The sequence below is a fragment of the Podarcis gaigeae genome (genome assembly GCF_964106915.1).
Source record: "Podarcis gaigeae genome assembly, chromosome: 17".
Classification (NCBI taxonomy): Eukaryota; Metazoa; Chordata; class Lepidosauria; order Squamata; family Lacertidae; genus Podarcis; species Podarcis gaigeae.
Window position 1 is genome coordinate 16643673 of NC_139694.1, and position 18041 is coordinate 16661713.

General features: G+C 43.7%; 1 protein-coding gene across 5 annotated transcripts in view; it reads right to left on the reverse strand.

The window, feature by feature from the left end:
• LINGO2 (leucine rich repeat and Ig domain containing 2) overlaps window positions 1-18041 on the reverse strand; it is a 536253-nt gene that overhangs the window by 326783 nt on the left and 191429 nt on the right. For 2 of the 5 annotated variants that reach the window (XM_083719058.1, XM_083719061.1), the window contains exons 1-2: window positions 17319-17485; window positions 1657-1734 (exon numbers count right to left, since the gene is read on the reverse strand). The gene's annotated coding sequence lies outside the window, so the exon portion shown is untranslated. Of the gene's footprint in view, window positions 1-1656; window positions 1735-6837; window positions 6855-17318; window positions 17486-18041 lie in introns of those variants that run through there. The other 3 variants (XM_083719064.1, XM_083719062.1, XM_083719059.1) reach the window with 2 other exon arrangements.

Consider the following 18041-nt stretch of genomic DNA (forward strand, 5'->3'; position numbering starts at 1 on the left):
CCAAACATCACAGATTTAAATAAAATCATTACAGTACTGATTGTTATCATATCAATTCTCTTTCTAATAATTCCTAGCATGGAATTTGCATTTCCTCCCACTGCGATTGACACTTACATTGAGCTATTCACCACAAGCCCATAGCCAGCATATATCTGTTTGTACCAACATAAATCACCTTACATTTAATGCTGAGCTTTATTGGGCATTTTCATGCCCATTTTGAAGTCCTTTTGGTGTTGTTCACAACACACCTGAGTAATTTGGTGTGATCTACAGATATAGCTACAACACTACTCACCTTTAACTTCACACCATTTATAAATAAGATAAAATTCACCAATCATGATACACATATTTAGAGCATCCCACTGTTTATTTCAAACCATTATCCATTTATTCTAACCCTCTGCCTCGTTTTCATATGAAGGATCCATAAAATCTAATCCTATGAGCTTTATGTTTACTCCAGAACCTTTAGTGGAGTTTTGTCAAAATGTGTTTTTTTGAACATGCAAATGTATACTGTCCGCTAGACCTTCTCTATCCACACATCTCAAAGAGGTTGGTGAGACATGATTTATTTTACTTTATTTCTTTGCTTGTCTTTATTGTTTTGCCAGAATTGTTGCTCGTTTTTTGTCTTCCTCAATTGAACTGTTTTAAATGCTTCATCCAAACTGCATAGTTACACACAGGAGACCAATATTACCTACTTTATATTAACAACATGAAATAAAGGAAGACGGAAACTGTCAGGTTTCTTTAAGATATGAATCAGGACAAAATTACCAAGGTCACCTTCAGACTGTATTTTGTGGAAGTGATTCAAGAGCATCCTGTAAATTCAGGTTTGCACAATCAGTAGATTTGTTGCCTGAATGCAACAAATCCACTTCAAAAAGTCTTTTTGTTGTTAGGAAAGTGCCTTGCAGAACAGAATGAAAGAGTGTGGGATGAACAAATGATTAACGGGAAAATGTATAAACATCACATAAGCACATCAGGAAGAACACTGGTTGTCATAAACCACTGAATTGGAACAAACAGTGTTTGGGTTTTCTACAGATTGCTGTTTATTCTGATTTGGCAGTAAATAGTGGGTTTTTCTTGAGGAAAACAGTGGGACAAAAACCAACCAAACAGACTGGGAAAGTGTGGGCCTGTGCCTGGAAAGTGTGGCACAAAAGGAATGTTTGGATGAACCTATAGTCTAACTTCCGCATAAGCATCGTGCAAGCAAATCAAAATGAATGCTCAATAAACACATGGTCTAGAAGAGCCCTGAGTGAATCCAAACCCATATATTAAATAAATTCAAGGCTACAGCACTCAAAAATAAGTCATTCACCCCCAACTTCATTTGCTAAATACAGAGCACAACAAACTACAGGCCAGTGACACATTATTTTGTAAGTCGTTTGTGTTTCTAGGTATACAGCAATAGTATTTTGCAAGAGAAATGCTTTCTCAGAAGAACCCCTAGAATATTGTTTTAAGTTAACAAAAGCATCAAATCATTAATATGATTTAAAAATGCATGCAAAAATACATAGCCACACACATTATAGCACTACCCACATCATAGAATTCCCTCTTTTAATAGAATCATCTGAAATGAGTGTTGAGGGGGGATGCAAACCCCAGAACTCTTACCGTGTAAGACTGGAATCCATTGATAAAGGGAGGAAGTGTAACTCACAGCCAAGTCTCCCAGCTCCAGTGCTCACTTCACTAAAAGAAATTAAGACACTAAGTCAATAATGGTTAAAGTTGCCATTCTCATGTCCAGTTGCTTGACATGGGAATAAGATATTCTTAATGTGCATGTGCCACAACAAAGTTATACTTTAGAGCCTCCTTTAACTGCATTTTGATTATGGAATCCTATTATCATCTATTTACACCACACGTGGGAAAAGGATCTAAAGCACAATCAAAAACAAATTAAGAATTGGAGAACGTGAACTGGATTCTTGGAAGGTTAATATGGGTTTGAAATAAGCCTACATGCGGAGGAACTTCTATAGATCTCACATCAGCAGGCAGTTTTTGTAGATGCACCACATATGCATTGGTGAATCTGGTCTTGCAGAATGGCGCCAGTGGTGCACTCTGAACCATTCTCCCTTCCCGACTTTAGTACAGATGCAAATATCACAATCAAAGGGATGTTCTTCTCTCACACACCTAGCATCATGTGACAGGTGCAGCAGCTGCTTTGGTTACTGGCCCCGCAGAGCTACAACTCCCACAGTTCCCTGGGAACAGGGTCTGACTGTACAGTCCTACGCTGAACTGTAGTTTTGTGGGGGAAACAGGGGTTTCCCAAAATCTCTCAGTCCATTAACAAACTACACTTCTTCTTGGGGCTGGTCTTGCTTCAGCAGTGAGGAATAGCCCAGAGCGGTGGGCTCTGTTCATCCACCATGCCCTGCCATGGAAACACTGTATGCAAAGCCGCTTGGTGAGGCTGCATGAGAAGGACATAACAGCCAGGGCTGGTTCCAGGAGGGCAGCATGAACAGCACCTCCCTCAATGCTCCAGGACAATCGCCCCGGCTGCACTCCCCCCCAGGCTACACCACTGGGGAAGTTATGGCTTCTTGGAATGGTATGCTGCTGCTTTAAATGTATACTACTGATGGAACCCAAGTTTTAAGGAGGCAAAAAGAGAACTTTCTGTTTTATGCTTCTGCCAAATACCACACATATGGTAAAGTTAAAGGACCCCTGGACAGGTAAGTCCAGTCAAAGGCGACTATGGGGTTGTGGCACCCATCCTGCTTTCAGGCCGAGGGAGCCAGAGTTTGTCCACAGACAGCTTCCTGGACATGTGGCCAGCATGACTAAACAGCTTCTGACACAACAGAACACTGTGACGGAAACCAGAGCGCATGGAAACACCATTTGTTTTCCTGCCACAGCAGTACCTATTTATCTACTTGCATTGGTGTGCTTTCAAACTGCTAGGTTGGCAGGAGCTGGGGCAGAGCAACGGGAGCTCACCCCATTACGGGGATTCGAACCGCTGACCTTCTGACTGGCAAGCCCGAGCGGCTCAGGGGTTTAGACCACAGTGCCACCTCCTTCCCTGGTAGAACCACACATAAAATATTACTGACCCTTTTAAAGTCTTCTCTCCAATAGCCCTTTAAGGATGCCTACAGAGCACTAGGAAGGTGGGAAGTCGGATAAATGAAAATAAATATATACATATAAAATAAAATAAAAGTTAAGCAGGACTATTTGTCTGTGATCAGATAGCTAAAGCAGTTGTTCTACCCAGTGGCAAAGCTTCTAAAGTGACAACATCTGATGGGGATGTTTTCCACATCCCCGAACGACCTCGGAAAAACAAACCCAACTATTCAGTGTGTGCTAAGCTGCCCTATTAAGGCTAGAGGTTATTTCTGTCTTGTCACATGCAGATTTTGAATGGAATGGTCACCTACACCCTTTAACTAGATGTGCAGCCTTTGTGACTTTGTCCTTTGATGAGGTCTCAAGAAATGTGCTCGGAGAAACAACCTCTCCTTTGCCTACCAAGCTGTCAGAACAAACTGTTCCAAGGCCTTCAGAAAAAGATGGCGTGCACATGATCCTTGCTCCTAGTTAGTGCAGAAGGTCAAGAGAAATATAACAACCCTGAGACATGTATCTGGGGAAACTGGGAAACCATATCTAACTTAAAACTAGCACTGAAGACATCCTAGTTACCATTAAGATTGCAAATGCACAGCCAGATACAGTAATAACATTGCCCCAATGTTTAATGCTGCTCATCTAGGGTAGTAGAATGACACAACCACAAATTTATACAGTATTTATTATTCCATAAACCAGTGATCACCTAATTCACCCCATGAAAGGAAATCCATAATAGGAGTAAGATGTTTTATAGGCAAATGAGCAGCCAGAAAAATGTGGGGGGTTATGTGCCAGAGAGGGACCGCTGGTGGTGCTGTGGCTTAAACCACAGAGCCTAGAATGTTATTGCTGGTTATTACTTTTGTTGGGATGCGGGTGGCACTGTGGGTTAAACCACAGAGCCTAGGACTTGCCAATCAGAAGGTCAGTAGTTTGAATCCCCGCAACGGAGTGAGCTCCCGTTGTTTGGTCCCTGCTCCTGCCAACCTAGCAGTTCAAAAGCACGTCAAAGTGCAAGTAGATAAATAGGTACTACTCTGGCAGGATGGTAAACACCGTTTCCATGCGCTGCTCTGGTTCGCCAGAAGCGGCTTGGTCATGCTGGCCACATGACCCGGAAGCTGGACGCTAGCTCCCTCGGCCAATAAAGTGAGATGAGCGCCGCAATCCCAGAGTCGGCCACGACTGGACCTAACGGTCAGGGGTCCCTTTACCTTTACCTTATGTGCCAGAGAACCTTGATAGGTAGAGGTCCTCTTGAATGTACACACTTCATGCCTGTAGCCTATCAACCCTCTGTTTACTGTGAGGAAACCTTGAAATAACACTACTATACTCACAGCAAACTTGTGGTTTGCTTGCTGTTCAGTTACCAAGTGCTAGATATGCATTGGTGAACTTGCTCTACCTGGCAAAGATTTCCAGTTAATCTTCAACATATGCGTGTTGAGGATTACAACCCAAGTAGCAGAGCACTTGTCATAGAGAATTTAATGACACAATGCCCTGGCTGGCACATAATGCTAAACAATGATGTGGCGTGCTGGCACAGGGGCAGTTGTCCTGGACACAAAATTGTTGGGGCACAAAAATTCAACACCTGGTTCTGCCTCAATACAGCTACACACTTTCATTTCTGGGCTCCATTGCAAACGGCTTCTCCATGAAACCAGGAAGTGACCTCTCCAGACAACAGAATGGCTCTTCGTTTCTTATCTCTGAGGCTGTGATCTCCTAGGTGTCATGGACACCATTAGGCAGTTGAATGTTCCTGCATGCATTGTCTGTTTTCCTCCCTCCCACCTACCCAAGCACAGCCGTGGGCACTGGCAACCCATGCTACACCACTGATGCTAAAGTATGATTTATTAAATCTTGATGTGCCATTATGTATGAGCCTGTCTAGCAGCTAAATTATGTTTTGTTTACTGCCCAAAATGTTATAATCTGGAGCCATGGTTCATCACCGGCTCTATAAATCTGGCTTTGTTTAAACTATGGCACAGCATTATGTGCAAACACAGCACCTTTCCTTAGGAATTAGGAATAATGGAGTCAGGCAAATTACTTGGGCGGAGGAAGAGTTGTGAATCCCTCAACTGTAGACTTCTAAGTTGCTCCAAGTGTGAGTAAAAATATTTATTTACCATAGGATGAATAACTTTTCTACCAAAAGGCTTTACATTTTTGAGGCTTTTAAGACTATAAGGTTAGACAGACTACATCAGTTTATTGAACAGATAGTGGAATGCCAAGTTTCACAAGAATTCTGGGAGAAATAAGCCCTTTGAAGCATGCCCTATTAATATAAAATATTGTTCAGAAAGGAACATGTGAAGTTTCTCCCCATGCCCAAAGCCAAACTTCAAGCTTCTCTGTACTGACTCATCACACACCACATCACTAATCCCTTCCACCTCTGCATTTTCATAGATTTTCTGATCAGGTAATAAATGGAGAGATGCAGCTTACGCTCAGCATTCAGAAAGTTAGCTGTGTTTGTGGCACAGAAAGCCCATTTCATTTTGGAAAGAGAGTGAAGAAATGCTTAGGGTGTTGAACTAGAAGTAGGGAGACTGCAGCTTCAAAACACCACTAAGCCAGTCACCATTTTTCTGCCTAATCTACCCCACAGAGTTGTTATGGGGTAAAACTGGGGGAGGTGAAGAAAACTATCATCTCCTTAGAGAAGGGGTGGGGAGCTCCAGCCTGCAGGTTTAATTTGACACTTGGGAAGCACTTCTCAAAGAGGACAACTGATCATCAGTCCTTTGGGAAGTGCTGTGCAAGAGAATTTGACAAGTGTCAATCATCTGACATCATTCAGATGTCAGGTGGTTGATCAGTAGGTTGTCCACCCCACCTGTGAAAGCTGGCCCATGGGTGTGTTTGGGGAGTGTGGGGAGAGACAAGGATCTAGCTCAGTGGGCCAAAAATGGTTACCCACCCCTGCCTTAGAGGAAAGGAGATCAGTGCAAGAAAAACATCAACATTTCCTTGCTCATGTTTTATATTGAAATGCCAAAATTGCAACCCTACAAAAAAAAAAAAAACCTAACATGAAAAAGGGGACACTTAAGCTAAACATCAGTGCTCGACAGCTTCACACTTAACACCCCTGCTACATATTACTGAATACTCTTCTCTGCCTGCTGTACATTTAATTCATTTACTCTTCAATAAACTGCCCTGTGCTGTCTTGTAAGGAAAGTACTGTAAATTGAATAAATACAGAGGTGCTTTTATACATTTACTGGCGCTCACTCACCATGTCTCATTTCAGAAGCTCCACTAGTAACAGAAGAGAGAATCTAAAACTAACAGCCTTATTCTTCTTTCGTCAAGAAAAACCCACAAGGAAGCTGAACAGAGCAACTTCTGTTAACATTCTGGTATGTGTGTGTGATAAAAAATTAAGCCCACTCTGCATCCCAGCCTCTTGCTCCTCCATCTCTCAGGACTGTCAGCTGCACAGAACAAAGGAAGCAAGTCGGAGGCTATGTGTCCATATCTTTCCTAGAAAACTGTGTCAGCTACCACTGCAGGTCTTTGTACATCTACAAACAACTGCCAACGTGACTGTATCCTTTGCGTTCCCTTCAGCTTCAGTATAACCTGATGAAAGGGGGGAAATGCCGCTGGTGTTTTTGCTCTTTTTTGCTCTACTGTTATATACCCAAGCCTCACCTGTCATCTTTCAGAATCTTGTCCATGACCTGAAAGCATGAACCAGGACCTCATGGCCTGAAGCTAGGAGCTGTCCTCAGAGCCTTGAGATTCAGAGTTTGCTTCAGATACAGTTAATGGCTCTGTGACTGGCAGACAGTAAGAAGCATCAGGACTAGTCCTGTCTGTAATAAATACTATCCTAGAAGCCTGTCCTGCCCCTTGCTTTGTCAACAAGGCAATACCTTCTGCCTGCCATATTTCAGACCTTTGGCTTTACTGCGACTTCCAGTAATTGACATCAGGCTTTGCAAAGAGACATTCCAGGCCCAGATTTGGATGCAGTCACCACAGCTCCAACCCAAGAAATGCTTATTGCTTAAGCCAGTGTTTCCCAACCTTGTGCCTCCAGATGTTTTTGGCCTACAACTCCCATCATCCCTGACCACTGGTCTTGCTAGCTAGGGATGATGGGAGTTGTAGGCCAAAAACATCTGGAGGCACAAGGTTGGGAAACACTGGCTTAAGCGATGGTGGGCAGTTTGAATAGTACAGACTTTGGGACACTCCAAGGCAGGGGTGCTATGTACTGCAACTCCCATCAGTCCCAGCCCTATATTGACCTGGCAAGATATCGTAAATCATGATGTGTGTGCTATGCAAAAATCACGATGTGGGCAAAACCGTGAAGCCAGTCAGTGCCTTGGTATAGCTCCATCTTTATTTCAGACACTGTGATATATCACAATGTTTAGCTGGTAATATATCACAATGTTGAAAACCAGATATCACCCAGACCTATTCCATACCCCTGATACAATATATTCTTCTCTTTTTTTAGCTATATTTTTCTTTTTTTGTATTGGTAGTGGTTTGTTTGTAATTTTTTGGTGTTAAGGTAAATGGATGTTATTGTTTATAAACCAATAAAGATTGAAATGGGGAAAAAAATACAATATATTAATTCTATCCCCCCCCCCCCCAATATCTGCCAATGTTCAATGACTTCACAATTCTTCTATCCAGGGAAAATGCTACAAGCTTCTGAATTAGCTGCGGCTGATATGACAACCTTTTCGGGTTCAGTTACCACTACAAATTGCAATTTCTGTTAAAGCTGAGCCTGACATTCAGTGTTACTTCAGCTGCAGGGTAATTAATAAAAAGGAAACATCACTTGACAGAAAATACCAGTTACCAACGGAATTATATAACATTATGGCCTACTAAACTTTTACGATCCTCCCTTTCATAATCTCGACTCATTAAGTACACAAATGGGATTTGTTATGACAAAAAGGTAAAGAGGGGAAGGTAGGGGAGGGATTGCCTCATTCAAAGAGCACTTAGTTTCCATCACAGCCACAACAAATCAACCAAAAGCCAGAGAGAATTAAACACAAGCATCACCTCTCCTGAGCAGGCACTTAAGAGCTGGGGCTCAGTGGTAGGTCATTTGCCTTAACAGCCAATAGTCCCATGTTTAGTTCTTGGCGTCTCCAGGTAGGGCTGGGGGGGGGTCCCCTCTCCTTGACCCTGGAGAGTCACTGTCAATTGATATAAGAGGAGTTTGGGGGTCGGGAAATGGTTTTATAAGTTGTGCCTGTCTTTGCTTCTCAATTGGATCCTTTTACGTGGTTTTGTATGTACTCTGGTATTTTATGCATTGTGACTGGCAGCTATTTTTATTGATCACAGTCTTGTAATTATTTATTACCTTTGCTCTGAGTGAATTTCTGTTTCATTATTATTTGCTGACATTTTGAGAGTTCATTTTATTGTGCCAGCCAAGGCCTGTGCCTTCCTGCTCCTGTATGGGAGCCTTGGCTGTGGGTTCAGCAGCAGCCCTGGGGCAGAAGAGAGCCAAGGGAGTTGCCTGGCACAGCCATGTCACAAGAAGCATGCGACACACCACCCTGAGGTACCAAAGGGCAGCAAGAGGAGGCTCTGCCCCACAAGGGGAGGGTCTGGCCAGCTGCCTGCTTTCCACTTACAGCTGCCCAGAAGACACACATGCTATTTGAGAAAAGGATGCCACTTCCCTCCCAGTCTCTCAGCACCTTCAGGACCACTGCAGCCCAGCTGCATCCTTCAGAATTTGTGCCTGGGGCAACGGCCCCTGCTTGCCCCCCTCCATGCTATGCCTCTGGCTCTTCCTCTGAGCTATGGGCCTCCCCCTGCTTGAACACTAGTTAGTACCATACAAATGTTAAGTATTATTATTAGCACTGAAGAAAATAATCAGTAATGTAAGTACCACCTATTTAGTAGTAGCACTTATTCTGGAATTTCCAATAATAGTTTCTTTGCATCCGCCTCTAGTATCTGGTAATCAACCTTAATAAACTTGCCTACTCGTGAAGAAAATAAAAAGGTATCGTTAAAAAACAACAACAAACCAGTATGCAGTAGTTCAGTTGCTTTAAGAAGTGAAGGTAATCAAATACGTGAACAATCTAATTTTCGATATATTTGAAATATAGACAGTGCTTTTTTCTATAAAAAATGTTTAGGGGTAATCTCATTTTCCTACAGATATTGAAATACTGCCCCTCAATGAGGCCAAACTTAAGATTCACAAAATGTTTAGGGTTATGCGTCCCCCCAGAAAATAAGCACTGAATACACAGAACAAATAGCATAGATTCCAAACCATGTATATCTTCTGTTCCTTTTCAAGAGACAACCGAGGTTCTCACCTGCTTACTGGATTAGTGGCTTGACTACCTTATTTTTCATTGTGCACAGGTACAAAGAAAACAAAACAAAACCCACTATTTCAGGGTTGGGGAACCTCACAGCCAAGGGTCTTAAGACTCACTATCTGGCCCTTTAAATTCTTCCCAGGCTACTCTGTGTCTCCAGCAGGCTCTTGTGTTCCTAGGGGAGTCCAGAGGGCCAGAAACAGGTTCCTGGCAAGCCACATTGTTAAATATAATGGTTTAATTCACACAGAAATGAAAAATGTGTATGTATTAATGAAGGTTTAAAATGAAAAACTTGCTAAATATATATTGCTAACACTGGGTTTCCCCCCTGACCATTAGCTCCAGTTGTGATTGACTCTGGGGTTGCAGCACTCATCTCGCTTTATTGGCCGAGGGAGCCGGCGGACAGCTTCCGGGTAATGTGGCCAGCATGACTAAGCTGCTTCTGGCGAACCAGAGCAGTGCACGGAAACGCCGTTTACCACTGAAGCGATACCTATTTATCTACTTGCACTTTGACGTGCTTTCGAACTGCTAGGTTGGCAGGAGCAGGGACCGAGGAATGGGAGCTCACCCCGTTGCGGGGATTTGAACCACCAACCTTCTGATTGGCAAGTCCTAGGCTCTGTGGTTTAACCCACAGAGCCACCCACGTCCCTATTTATGTATTAATGAACGTTTAAAATGAAAAACTTCCTAAATGTATATTGCTAACACTGGGTTTCCCCCCACAGGGTTCTAAACCTCTGATCATGCAAGAGGTATTGGGTTGCAACCTCCATTTTGAAAGGAGTTGCTTTGAGTCTTTCCTCCCAAAGTCAATGGAGTGAAGATGTAAACTGAGACCTCTCTCTGAATGCCACAGGGAAAACAATGCAAGGAAAGGGCTTTCCTGAAGGAAGAGCAAACAGCCTGGAAGCTTTAAAGCAGGCTGGAGAGTGAGCGAGAGCGAGAGTGAGAGACCTTTGCTTATAGATCTGTTTGGGTTATTCCATATTTTGTAAGATGCTGAGCCTGTGCTGGACAGCACAAGCTATTGTATAGACATTTTTTGATGTCTTGATTCTGTTATGAAAAAAGTGCTGCCAGTAAAAGCTTGCATAATATTTCCATGGGCTTGGATGATGATAATGATGATGATGATGATAACAACAACAACAAGAAGAAGAAAATTATTATTTATACCCCGCCCATCTGGCTGGGTTTCCCCAGCCACTCTGGGCAGCTTCCAACAAAACACTAAAATACAATAACCTATTAAACATTAAAAGCTTCCCTAAACAGGGCTGCCTTCAGATGTCTTCTAAAAGTTTGGTAGTTATTTTTCTCTTTGACATCTGATGGGAGGGTGATCCACAGGGTGGGTGCCACTACCAAGAAGGCCCTCTGCCTGGCTCCCTGTAACTTGGACAATGCTTCATTTCCAAAGGAGTCAGTTCTTATGCTTCCAATCACTTCGAACTGCACAATATTTAATATCTGCAACACTCATGTGCACCAGAAACAAGTCTAGTCTTCCTTTCAGTGCCCCTTCCCCAAATTCTGGTGAACGTCCATGCACCCAACTGTGAAGCTCACTGGGTGACCCTGAGCCAGCCACAGTCTCTTAGTCTAACCTGCCTCACAGGGATGTTGTGAGGATGAAATGGGGAGGAGGAGAACCGTGTTCTTTGCAGGACAGGTGAGATACAAAGGTAATAACCAGCAATAACATTCTAACATCTTCCTTTCCACCATCCTGAATCCCATCTAATCCTCTGGCCCTGTATGTAGCTTTTCTTACAGAAGACCTTTGAAATATTAGAGCAATGTGATGTGATTGGAGCTTCATAAAGCTGCACAGAGCATTTAATGGCACATATAGGAGGTGTTAAAATGTCAAGTTGATTGTGCTGACGTGGCCATCTGCACAATAATGATATTCAGGTGTATTATTTATACTTGGTTGCATACTGAGCTACTACCAAAGTGCTATCAAATTCCATTTTTAATGTAAGTGAACAATTGCCGAGGAAAACTAGCCACATCTGACTTCGAGAGAGAAAAGTTCTGAAAAACAACAATAATGCTAAATGAGGTTGATAAAAAGGAAGCTGAAAGGGAAATTCAAGGGGATCAAACCTCTTCAGAACAGTTGGGGGTTACTCAGTGCAAAACTCAGCTAGCAAGCCCACCGCAGACCAGGAAAGTTACCAAGTCCAGGAGGACGCCAGTGTGGTTAATAAGCAGAGACAACGATGCTGTTAAGGGCAAGAAACTTCCTTCAGAAAATGCAAGCCTTGCCCTAATGAGTTTTTGATAAAAGCAGACAATAAGGGATTGTTTGTTTGTTTTAAAAGGGAAAGGGAGAATTTGAGGGACTTAGAGCTAAAAACATTAAAACTAGCAATATTTATTTATTTAAAAATACATCATAGAATCACAGAGTTGGACCATGAGGGTCATCTAGTCCAACCCCCAGAAATGCAGGATTGTTATGCCCAGCATGGGACTTGAACCCACGACCTTGAGATTAAGAGTCTCATGCTTTACTGACAGAGCTCTACCAGGTGACTCAGAAGCAAGAAACTGACTAGGGAGATGATGATGATTTATACCCCACCCATCCGGGTTGGTTTTCCCTAGCCGCTCTGGGAGGCTTACAGCAGATGGAACTATTGGAAGTTAAAGCTTCAGTAAAGGAGCATAAGGACATTGCAGAGAAACTGAATGGATTATCTGTGTCCGTCTTCACTGCAAAAGACACAGGGCTGACACACATGCCTAAACTGACTATCTCAGGCAGAGGTTTGAAGAACTATGGCAATACTGTGCTGACAAGGGACAAAGTTCTAGGCCAGGTATGCCTCCTGTTGTTGGACTTCAGCTCCAAATTCCTATCCAGGGCAGGGGTGTCAACTATAGGGGGCTCTGGGGGCTCAGCAACCACACCGCAGGGCCCCCAACACAACTTCCAGAGCCTCGTGAAGCACCGGAAGTGACATCCGAGGCCTCGTGAGACCTCAGTGATGCTTTCCGAGGTCTCGCGATGTCTCAGAACCTGAATTCCAGTGGTGCCGGAAGTCAGAGGCCACAGGTGATGTCTTGAGGCCAGAGGTGATGTCTTGATGGTGACACACTGGGCACCCATAGCCTGGGGCCCAAGTTGGCTCCCCTTCTCCAGGGCCTGATGAGCCATACCAAACGAGCTTGTGAATGCAACCTCAGAGCCTCTGTTTGTAATGTTTGATAATTCTTGGAGAGCAGGCAATGTCCCTGCAGACTAGAGGTGGGGAAATATTGTCCTTACTTTCAAAAGGGGTAAAAAGAAGACGACCCAGATAACTACTGATGTTGGTACCAGGAAAGGTCCTAAAACATATATATTTAAATGATTGGTTGGGTGTCCCTTCCAATGATACAGTTCTATTTTTCTTAAAGAAAAATGTATATTCTTCAGATGAGCAGCAATAGATGTACAGTGGTACCTCAGGTTACAGACGCTTCAGGTAACAGATGCTTCAGGTTACAGACTCCGCTAACCCAGAAATAGTACCATGGTTAAGAATTTTGCTTCAGGATGAGAACAGAAATCGCGTGGTGGCGGCGGCGGCATGGCAGCAGTGGGAGGCTCCATTAGCTAAAGTGGTACCTCAGGTTAAGAACAGTTTCAGGTTAAGAACAGACCTTCAGAACGAATTTAACCCGAGGTACCACTGTATATTTCTCCCCTACTTTGGTTATTGCCAGAGCTACTTTACTTTACAGGCAAGATTTTTGGGGCTAAGATTAAAAACAAAAACATATCTCAAACCCTTAAATAACTTGTAGCTGTGGCAGCCAGCAAAGTGAATAAAAAAATCTGTCTTAAACTTCTGGTACTTCATTTCATATATTCCCCCCCAAAGCACAGAAGAAACTATCTGGGCATAAGAAATGGAAGGGGAAGATAGGCTTAAACCAATCTTTGTTTGATACTGATGGTATGAAGTGGAGAACCCGTTCTAAAGTGTTGTGTGACACCTATACCCCATTATATGCAATTTTTGATTTAACTCAGAATTGACTTATAGTGGGTGAACAGTCTATCCAATAAGCGAATGTCATTGGTAGCCTTTCTCAAGCGGGCACCCAGCAAATTGGCAACATTTTCTACTCAAAAGATATTTTCTGGGATTTCAAGATGCTGTGATTGAATTCTAGCACACTTTCAATTTTACTGATAAATGCCTCAAAAATGTCAACTCACTTGAACCTATCCCCGCTAAAAAACACTCGGGAGTGATAGCTTTCTCTCTTCAGTCCTCCCCTCCCCCAAATCACCACTGCTAAACACAATTTATAACTCTAGAGAAAACAACAAAACCATTTAGGGCATTATTCAAGAAGATAAACAGAAGGTATCCACACAAACCGGATTCATTTTCTTGTGAAGTTATCGCTTTATTTGTGAACTATTCCTTATGAAATTAGGAAATCCACTGAGACCCTGTGAGACTTTTGAGGCAATAGTTGTCTCATGCAATGTGTGGACAGCTGGTTTTCATTTGCTGTGGGAGGAGGCAGGTGACTTCTGTCAAGGAAATATTGTATTGACTGTATTGTAAACAGGTTGTATTTCCCTATGACTTGAAGATGACAGTATTTTCATACGGAAGAAATTATATGCTCCTTGATCATGCACCCATTGCTATTAATTATTATAATTGTAACACCATAAATCCACCAAGCAATCCTAGGAAGCCAAAGTAAGTTCAGCTGCTTAATTTATTAATTTTAGCACACTTACTATATCCCACTTTTTCCCTCAAGGAGCTCAAGGTGGCATACATGGTTCTCTTCCTGCTTATTTAATCCCCACAACAACCTTGTGAGGTAGGCTAGGCTGAGAGGCAGCAACTTGCCCAAGGTCACCCCACAAGCTTCATGGCCAAGTGTGGATGTGAACCCTGGTCTCACTGGCTATTCCCAAATTAACTGTGTATAGGATTGCAACAATATTGTGTTAAAGAGCTTCTCTAGCAAGGAAGCAGGTCCCTGCCTCCAACAAGCAAACAATCTAAACTCTAAGAAACGCAACAAAAGCAGGAGCAGAAAGGATGGAAAGGGTATAAAGGAGTTAATTAAACAAATACAGTTAATCTGGTTTGGCTATACATAGGAGTGGTGATTGAGGGGTGAAGCCAATGGATTAATGGAAAGCATGCTTTGAAAGGGATCTGAAGGAAAAGAGAGGCACCATGTCATATTGTTAAACTGCTCTGGAAATTATAGCTCTGGGAAGAAGAAGAGTTTGGATTTGATATCGAGCTTTATCACTACCCGAAGGAGTCTCAAAGCAGCTAACATTCTCCTTTCCTTTCCTCCCCCACAACAAACACTTTGTGAGGTGAGTGGGGCTGAGAGACTTCAAAGAAGTGTGACTAGCCCAAGGCCACCCAGCAGCTGCATGTGGAGGAGCGGAGATGCGAACCCGGTTCACCAGATTACAAGTCTAAAGCTCTTAACCACTACATCACAGTGGGAGAAGAACAGGAATCTCTTAACAACTCTCAGCACCCTTAACAAACTACAGATCCCAGAATTCCTTGGGGGAAGCCATTGCAGTTTATAGTGGGAGTACGGCGTGTGCATGTTCATAATTGTATCTTGCCCATCTTCTGCACAGTGTAAGAGGGAAAAGTCTATGTCATCCAGGTCCCTACTGATGCAATGACTTCCTACGCCCCCAATTCCTGGACCCCAAACCTGGGAAGTAACTCCGTGATTGTGCTTGCACCGTATGGCACCTGTTTTCTTAGTGTGCTTGTCAGGGACTGGCTGGACAGAGGGGGGGGGTGGCTGGATTCCGAGGAGCGGGCACTGGGAGAACAGGGGTTGGAGGCTGAATTGGAACAAGGGATCAGTGACCCGGGGGAACCTGTAGCAGCCCGGGAATGAGCGTCTGAGGCAGGAGAAGCTTCAGCATTGGAGAGTGGAGAACAGGGGCAGGAAGGAGGGAGAGACAGGTCAGGCTGGTGTAAAGTCAAAGGCTTCCACACCTTCTCCTCCTGGCCCCACCTCTCCTGCTCCACTGTCTCCCAAGCAGTGGCAGAGCATATGCCCGTGCTGCCCAGGGCGGGCGCGCTCCCGAGGTGCCCAGAGTGGCGCACACGTCCTGCAGCCAGGGGCGGAGCGAGCCGCCCACGGGGGCGGAGCGAGCCACCCATGGCAGACATTCAGTGCACAGCCCACCTGTGACTACCAAGCCTCCCCCAAGCTGTCAAAACGAAGGGGGAAGGGGGGAATGCCGCCAGCAAAGCGGCTCAGCTTCCCCCCTTACCCAGACGGCTCAGAGTAGGCTTGGGAGTCACAGGCGAGTGGTGTGCTGAATGTCACCTTCCTCAGTGAAGGCACCTGGGGCAGTCCACCCCCACCGCCCCCTCTTCCTATGCCCCTGCTCTCAAGACCAGAGGAGGGCTGAAAAATGAGGAGCAGAAACAAGTTACACGCAGGCAGAGTCTTCACCTGTATACCTGAAGGAGCGTCTCCATCCCCATGGTCCAGCCCGGACACTGAGGTCCAGCTCCAAGGGCCTTCTGGCAGTTCCCTCACTGCGAGAAGTGAGGTTACAGGGAACCAGGCAGAGGGCCTTCTCGGTAGTGGCGCCCACCCTGTGGAATGCCCTCCCAGCAGATGTCAAGGCAATAAACAACTATTTTACTTTTAAAAGGCAACTGAAGGCGGCCCTGTTTAGGGAAGTTTTTAATGTTTGATGCTGTATTGTTTTTAATATTCGGTTGGAAGCTGCCCAGAGTGGCTGGGGATAGCCAGCCAGATAGGCGGGGTATAAATACATTAAAAAAATATTATTATTATTATTATTATTATTATTATTATTATTATTATTCACATGCTTGTGCACAGCTCTGGTGAGGGAGATAATAAGCAGAGGTTGGAGGCGGGGCCTCTCTGTTGCAACAACTGCCTCATTGCGTGCACATCTAGGAGTAGCTGAGATATGTTGCACTGATGGGCATGTCGTCACCTAATTTGTAGGTATACTTTTGATGATAAAGAGTTAATTCCCCCCTCTGGACATTCCTTGCTTGAATGACAAGTACAAGCTCAGTGACAAGTACTGGAGCAGCATGGGATGGGGCCACATGGATGCCACTCTACACTGGCAACATATGAGTGGCTCCTGACTTTGGCATGAAATATATGTAACAAAATTAAAACGGAGCTGCTGGTTTTCTGAGAAGGGCAGCCATGCTAGAAAGCTCTCCTGTCACGTATTCCCTTCTTGCACTCTAATGTCAGGCAGAAAACTCACACCTATTGTGAGGTGGCTTCTTTTCAATTTCCAGACCAGCAAGATGGCTGAGTCTCCTGGGCAGCAAAATGGGTAATGCTAAAAATAGCAAACAATACCACTGCCTGCCTCCCACAAAAAGCCGGGCAAAAGTTCCTTAGACTTCTGCATAGCAACTGCAAAACCAGGCACCACAGCAGCTTAACCCTGATTGACCTGGACTAGAAATTTACATTACTAATTCTCACCACCCTGGGTGCCTTGTAGAAAGGCATTATATAAATGCAATTAAGTAAATAAAGGGGCTTGAGGACCCTTTAACTAACGGCAAACACTGGCTATACAAAGAGGCAATTGCAAGCTGTACGTTCCTTCAAAATACTGGAAATGCTGTCATTAACGTGTGAGGCATCTACACAAATGCCGAGAGAGAGAGAGAGAGAGAGAGAGAGAGAGAGAGAGAGAGAGAGAAAGATCAGCACCTAAAAGCGGGGAAGATATTTGTAAAGATCTGTACTTACTGGGAGCAGAAAGTTAATAAGCTCCATCAGCTGTCAAGGCTCTGTAAGCAACCCCTGAAATATTTGCTGCCAAAGTGTTCTTGCTGTCCAGCACAGAACAATCTTCTCCAAGAGGAAGTGATTTAATAAGATAGGCTCATCGAAAGGAAATTTCAAAACTGGATAGGGAAAAAGAATGAGATCAGCACTGGTTGCAGCAGAATTGCTATTACTAAGGGTAGTTCTGATTTTGTAGCTGATAGGAGTGTGCTTCTGTAAAGGTATCAGAGGTATCACATCCTTCTTAATTTCTCTCTGCTTGAAAAAAGCTGAGTAGGTCCCTTTTTTCCTTGCTGAACATTTAACACAAATTAAATTACAGCCATAAAACATGTCACTTTGCCATTTTGACTTTCCTGTAAGATCATAAACTTGAACACAAAATATCCATTCTTCTCCCACTCTTTTTTATAGTTTAAATCAGATTTTGGGACATTTAAGATGTATGATGCTGTATTTTATTATTATTATTAAAAAGGAATATAGATATCAGATGGAGAAGCAAGCCATTCCAGTCCATTGAGCAAACTGCAGATTGAAGACCAGAAATCTGCTGCTAATCATCTGGTGTCATTATGTAATTATATAATTGACCATAATTGTAGACCTTTGCAATATGCACTCATTGCTTCAAAATGGTCTCAGAAGAGTAGTTATAGATAGTGTAATCAAAGCATTAGGAAC